The following is a 7080-nucleotide window of genomic DNA, read 5'->3' on the forward strand; positions in this document are numbered from 1 at the left end:
AGATATTACGACACTTCACTGAATGTACCTGATCCCGTTTGATCTTGGAAGCTAAGCAGGGCCAGGCCTGGTCAGTACCTGGATGGGAGACTGCCTGGGAACACCAGGTGCATTAGACTTAAAATATGTATGTGTATATATATATATATATATATATATATATGTGTGTGTGTATGGATATATGGATTTTTTAATGTTACTATTTTAGAATACCATAATAATATCCTATAACATATGATGCTGACATGATATCCACCGTAAGATAATGTTTGGCTATGGTTGTTGTTTTTTTACATCCTTTATTAACCAATTTGTACAGTACTTGTTTGTTTTTTAGTATAATGTGAATTATTTGGAAATGGTTTTAATCATTGTATTCTAACTATGGTCTGATTGAAACAGGTGTGCACTCACACACCTGATGAGGCAGGTTCACTTCCACACCTGAATAGGTGTGGTTATGTTTCACTCTTAGAGTGGTCATTTAGCATTTATAAGCCAGAGCTCTCAGTCTTTGGATAGAAGCCTGAGGAAACAGACAGAGATCTGAGAAACTAGTTGCTTGTTTATCCATTGTTACAGTCACATTTGTGACATTTTATATCGTATTTTACTGCACCATTAAACTATGGTATTTTAACTCTTTGCTGAGAGCCTGAGCTTGATTGAAATCTACCCTCAAGTGATTTGTTGCACTGCCTTGGTCAGTGAACTGGGACACTGTGAACTCCCAGTCTGCCTCTATAAGCACAACAGAGTGCTGCTTTACTTGTGAGTATAAAATCTGTATTCACCTATTTTTACATTTGTCCAAACTATATCACACGAGGAGGCGCCCTTGTCTTTGTGATTTTCTTTGCACAGAGAGAGTATAAACTCAGTGAGGGTCGCACTATGTCCGACTGTGATAGCTCCTGCTTCTTTGTTCCAATCATGCAGGTGGAGAGAGGAGGAACAAGAGAGAAAGAGATAGGAAAAAGGGAGGAAGGGAAGGGGGAGGGGGGTTAGAACCTCCAGCCAAGCGACTCAGCTGTACAGATGCAGAGTAGGTGGCTCCCCGTAGCTAGGGCTGTCTACTTTGTTTAGGTGTCGGAAGAAACCTCTTCCATAGAGGCAAATGTCTCTAGGGTTGACTTAATACTAGTCGGGGGGGGGGGTCAGGTTGTCTCCAGCGTCTGGCAATCGAGATTTTGTCTGCTGCGAATAATAAAATGGCCAATTGTTTCAGGGGTTTATGCATTTTCACAGGAAAAATATGGAGGAGAGCAACTTTAGATTCTTTTGAGAGTAAGATTCCAGCAGATCTACACAGCTGGTACACCTCCTCCCACATTTTCTCTAGTCCTGGGCATGTCCACAAAGTATGTAAGTCGTTTCCTTCCTACCTGTCCACAGTTTCTCCAGCACAAAGGCAAGTGAGCCAAGGACATCTGTGCTAGCCGTAGGGGAGTGTGCATTAGCTATTTTGTTACACAAGCATCTGGCGAATGTGCCAGATGTTCAATAATTTTGTCAGGCCCTGTTCAGAATCAGGCCTGTGTTAAAAGGGCCAGTAAACATAGAAAATAATGTTATATAATTCTGCACACAGTGCAGAATTGTATAACATTATATTAGTGCTAGCTTTATAGAACCTAATATTGCCTGTGAACTTTTATTAAAAAACAGTGTTTTCCAGACCCGCTCTCTGTGCTCTGTCTGACAGCGGGAGCGAGCTGCACTGAGTGTAATGGTCAGGCTGGGCTGTGACTAGACAGCTCGCCAGATGCGCTCAGTGTAAAAAACAGACCTGCTCAGTAGAGAGCAGGTCTGAAAAACACTCGGCTAGATTACGTGTCTTGCTTTAGCCTTAAAAAGCAGTGTTAAGGGGTCCTAACGCCCGCTGGTATTACGAATCAGGCAGGAAAGGGTATACCGCTCACTTTTTTCCTGCGATTTTAGCATACCGCAAATCCCCTTACGTCAATTGCGTACCCTATCTTTTTAATGGGATTTGCCTAACGCTGGTATTACGATCGCCTTAAAAATTGAGTGGTAGGGGGCGGAGCCAGCGCTCGACCAAGATGGCTGCACTGATGTGAGCTCCGTAAAAAAAAGGTGAGCTGAACACCGTAATCCTGAGACCCTGATCGGGCTACATCATTCTAAACAATCTACTCTGTGGCAAGGGATTACCAGGAGCCTTCTGGAGAGCCGTTTACTTGCCGCACTGAAGGAGATAAATATGCCCTAAAAACACAATGGGGCAGGAGTAAATAAACCAACAGTCACGACTTGCAGGTCGCCATAATGCATCACACTGCTTTAAAATTGAATGATTCCATCCTCTCATGATACCGGGTTATCACTGCTGCCTTACCTTTGAACACTGACGATTTTTGCATGATAACGGACACGCCATTAAAAAGTTCCCAGGCCGGATCTCCACCACAATCGCCATCTTATAGTGAGTGAAAAAAATAAAAAAGGGGATAGAGGGAACCCTGTATATCAAATTATGCATAAGGGGACAAAGCCCAATTTTTATTAAACATGGTCTCTGTATACTATACAACGTCTTTTTTTTTGGAGTGCCATGTTCACTGAAAACATATGTACTACTACGCAGTTTCAATTCACACAGGCCCTATTTAAACCACACATTCTTATAATGGCTTATCTTGCTGAGTGAGGTAGGCCTTAAAATATGCAGCTATTATCAAGGGTCTTAAGCGATTACAACTAGCAGATGTTGAATGTGGATATTTGATTTCTACATATATATATTCATACTACAACCCCTCTTCAACTCTGTTGACTTTTTGTTGGTGACTATGAGCTCACAATTCAGTTAGTTCTTTATATCTTACACTAAAGTGGAGTTCTCATCCTCTGGTTTATTGAAAATCACCATGTCTCCAAAGAAAGGCAATAGAGGAGACGCCCCTATGAAGAAAAAAACAAATGCAACTCCGTCAGTAAATAAATTCTTCAAATGTTTAGACTCCTCTCAATTGCCATCATCAGTCACCTCAGAATCCAGGGCAAGAAGTGACTCAATGTCATCAGACTCTGATCCTGAGAGCTTGGGACAAGCAGTTACCGTACCTAAAGCTTTATTAGACTTGCTCCTGTCAAAGAAAGACTTTACCTCTCTCATACAAGAATTGAAGCAATGCATCCGAGATGAGATAGCAGAAATAAAGAAAGATCTTACTGAAGTGGGACAAAGAGTGGAAAAGCTGGAGGAAGATACAGCCACTCAACATAAAGCAATATCCAACTTTTCAAGTCAACTTTCTCAACAATATATAACAATCCTTCAATTGGAAAATAAGATTGATGACTTAGAAAATAGGAACCGCCGGCATAATATTCGGATGAGAGGTATACTAGACGAAGTGTCCCCACAGGCCCTGGAGCCATATGTTCAAGGACTATTCGCACACTTAATGGATTAAGGTGATGACTCGTCATATGCCCTAGACAGGGTACATAGGGCACTTAGAGCCAGACCCTCTGAGGATCAACCCCCAAGGGATGTGATAGTGAAGGTCACGAGTTATCCCATTAAAGAATCACTGATGAAAAAGGCAAGAATGAAACATCCACTCAAATGCAAAGGCACAGAGTTACAACTGTTTGAAGATTTATCTACCAGAACCCTTCAGAAAAGGAGAGATCTGAGACCCTTAACAAATAAGCTGTCAGCAAAACATCCTATATAGATGGGGTCATCCTTTCAACTTGCAAATACAATGGAGAGGCAGACGTATTATTTGTGATACCCCGGAGGGTATACCTTCAATATGCAACGATCTACACATCGACCCACCTGTGTTGGATGACAACAATAAGTCCCAATTGAACAGGCCTATCCAAAGAGAAACACCACTTCCTCAAAGACCAGAATGGCAGAGAGTTTCTTCAAAGAAGAGCGACAAGCCCCCCACTAGGCATAACATAAGAGACTCTGATATACAAGAAACTGCCTACACTACACATAAGTATAACAGTTTTGTTCTTTCTGCTTATCTAGATAGATATTTAGCCGTCCAGATGAGGAGCCGGGACTTTAAAATATCATAGAGACTGTGAAGTAAAATAGAGATTTCATGTTAGATTATAATGCAAAGATCAGAAAAAGAGGAATATAGCATTGTGTGTGTTACTGTAGGAAGATAGCTATATTCAGTTATATTGTAGTACCAGGCATTAGGATGTACTAAAGTTACTATATACTTTTGAAATATAGCTCACTCAATATGGTTAACCCCCCATATCTGTGAAGTTCTATGCTTTTACACTACAATTGTATTAATGTTATTTATGTTCTGTTTTTGTTCTTTAATGTTTTTTTCTTTTTGTCTAGCCCACAGCCTATGAACATCTACTTTAATGCCGAAATGCCGCTGCCACTCCTCCACAGCGAATATTCATTTCTGAAAAGCCATGCTCTCTCAAGATGACACACCACACTTACATTTAATCACACAGAATGTAAAAGGGTTTAATTGCCCTAATAAAAGGTCAATGGCTCTACAAGATCTAGTTAGGAGAGGGGGGAAAGTCTTGCTGCTGCAAGAGAATCATTTTAAAGCCAATAAGATCCCTAAATATTTTTCTACACATTTCCCTCAACACTTTCATAGTACAAATCTACAAAAAAAAGGTAAATGGAGTCAGCATACTTATTCACAAATCTATTCCATTCCAACTGTTAGACATAGATAAAGATAATGAAGGGAGATATTTATGCGTTGTAGGCCTGCTTTATGGCAGTCCTGTTACACTGGTTAATTTATACGCCCCTAACACACATCAAGATTTGTTCATACAAAAATCAAGGGCCCATTAATTCTTGGTGGAGACCTCAACATTCAGATCCTTCTATAGACTGTTCTAATAGCAAATCCCAATCTTCCCATAAGTCCATCCAGTCTATTTGGGGCAATCTCAAAACCCTCACCTTGCATGACACTTGGAGATACTTAAACCCAGATAAGAGGGATTATACTTTTTTCTCTCACCCTCATAAAAGTTACTCGAGATTAGATTATTTATTTGTAGACCACCACGCATTATCTTATATTATAAAAGCCAACATAAAACACACAACTTGGTCTGACCCCTCCTTAACAGAGTGCTTTTTACAATGGCCATCTCTACTAGCCAGACCTTTTTGCTGGAAACTAGATGATACACTTTTAATAAATCCAAAAGATCTAGAAACTTTTTCGAAACAAATAGACTCCTATTTTTCAATAAATACTACCCAAGGTACAAATCCAGATGTGATTTGGGAAGCACACAAGGCCTATATGAGAGGTGAGTTCATGAAATTTAGAGCTACCCAACGTAGAATAGCAAGAGAATTTGACCTTCTGGCAAGAGAAATAGCCAATTTAGATTTTGAGTGCAAGATGAATCCCAGAGATGATACACTTCAAAAACATCTTAAAGAAAAAAGGTGTAAATTCAATGAACTCTTGCAAATTGACACAAACAGAAAACAGTTATTTATACATCAAAAAATTTATGGGGAGAGTAATAAAACCGGCAAATTACTAGCTAGAGCATTGAAGAAGCAACAACTAAAATCGTACATACATTCTCTCGCAACCAACAAGGGAACACGAATAGAAGACACCAAGACCATAGCAAAAATATTTAAACAATTTTACCACAAACTTTATAACATACATACAGAGAGACCTTCACAATCCCACAAAGATGCATGCGATAGGTATTTAAGTGATATTAAACTCCCCACCCTTTCACCTGAAGATACTAAAACATTAGAAGACCCAATATCTAATGAAGAATTATCTGCAGCTATTACCAACATGAAAACTCACAAGGCCCAAGGACCAGATGGGTACACTAATCTTTATTATAAGACATTTAAATCTCATCTAATCCCACATCTAGCAACATTATTTAATTACATATCAGAACAACATTTATTCCCAGATAGTATGCTTCAAGCACACATAACAGTATTGCCAAAACCGGGCAAGTTCCCTGACACCCCAGCTAACTTTAGACCTATATCATTGTTAAATGTGGATCTCAAATTATATGATAAAATTCTGGCCACTAGATTAAACAAATTCCTTCCCTCTTTAATTGATAATGACCAGTAGGTTTTATACCCCAACGCGAAGCTAAAGATAACACCAGTAAAGTAGCCACCCTTATAGACCACATTAGACACACTAAAATCCCAACAATACTCCTATCAACAGACGCGGAAAAGGCTTTTGATAGATTGGATTGGACCTTTTTACAAGCCACATTAGTAAAATTCAGACTCCCTACTAAGATTATAACTCAAATTCTCGCTCTATATTCCAACCCTTCTGCACAAGTTCGAATAAATGGAGCTCTCTCGGAAACATTCGAGATTCGGAATGGAATGAGACAAGGTTGCCCACTGTCCCCACTCCTATTCGTCTTATCTTTAGAACCCTTAGCAACTAGAATTAGAAATAATCATAATATAGCCGGGATTCAAGTTCAGGGACATTCCCACAAACCTGCAATGTTCGCTGATGACATTTTATTCACACTAACATCACAAGTACTCTCTCTCCAAGCGACATAAAACAAACTTAAAGAATATAGTGATGTATCCAATTTCTTAGTGAATCCGAACAAATCAGAACTATACCCTATTAATGTCCCTGCAGACACTTTGACTATAATAAAAACTGAAAACCCCTTCCAGATAAATTTTAAAGCCTTAAAGTACCTGGGCATTTATTTAACCTCTAACTTAGAGGAAATGCGCAAACTAAATTACGGCAAATTATTTACAGAATTTCATAACCTAACCTCTAGGTGGTTACCTAGAAATAATATTTCTTGGCTAGGAAGAATAGCAGCGGCAAAGATGACTTTACTCCCTAAAGCGTTATATATAATGCAAACCCTCCCAATCACAGGAACCTCCAAAGAGATTCAAAAATTACAAAAAATAATTAATACATACATATGGCAGAGGAAACAACCAAGAATACATAAAAGCACAATGTACACCCCCAGGGATAGAGGTGGGTTGGGAGTGCCAAATCTGTATTGGTACAAACTAGCTATATC

At 39.3% G+C, this 7080-nt stretch overlaps 1 pseudogene; it reads left to right on the top strand.

The window, feature by feature from the left end:
• Nucleotides 1-119, top strand: LOC128654886 (uncharacterized; annotated as a pseudogene).
• Nucleotides 120-7080: the final 6961 nt, after the last annotated feature.

Source organism: Bombina bombina, chromosome 3 (assembly GCF_027579735.1).
Source record: "Bombina bombina isolate aBomBom1 chromosome 3, aBomBom1.pri, whole genome shotgun sequence".
In the NCBI taxonomy this organism is placed as follows: domain Eukaryota; kingdom Metazoa; phylum Chordata; class Amphibia; order Anura; family Bombinatoridae; genus Bombina; species Bombina bombina.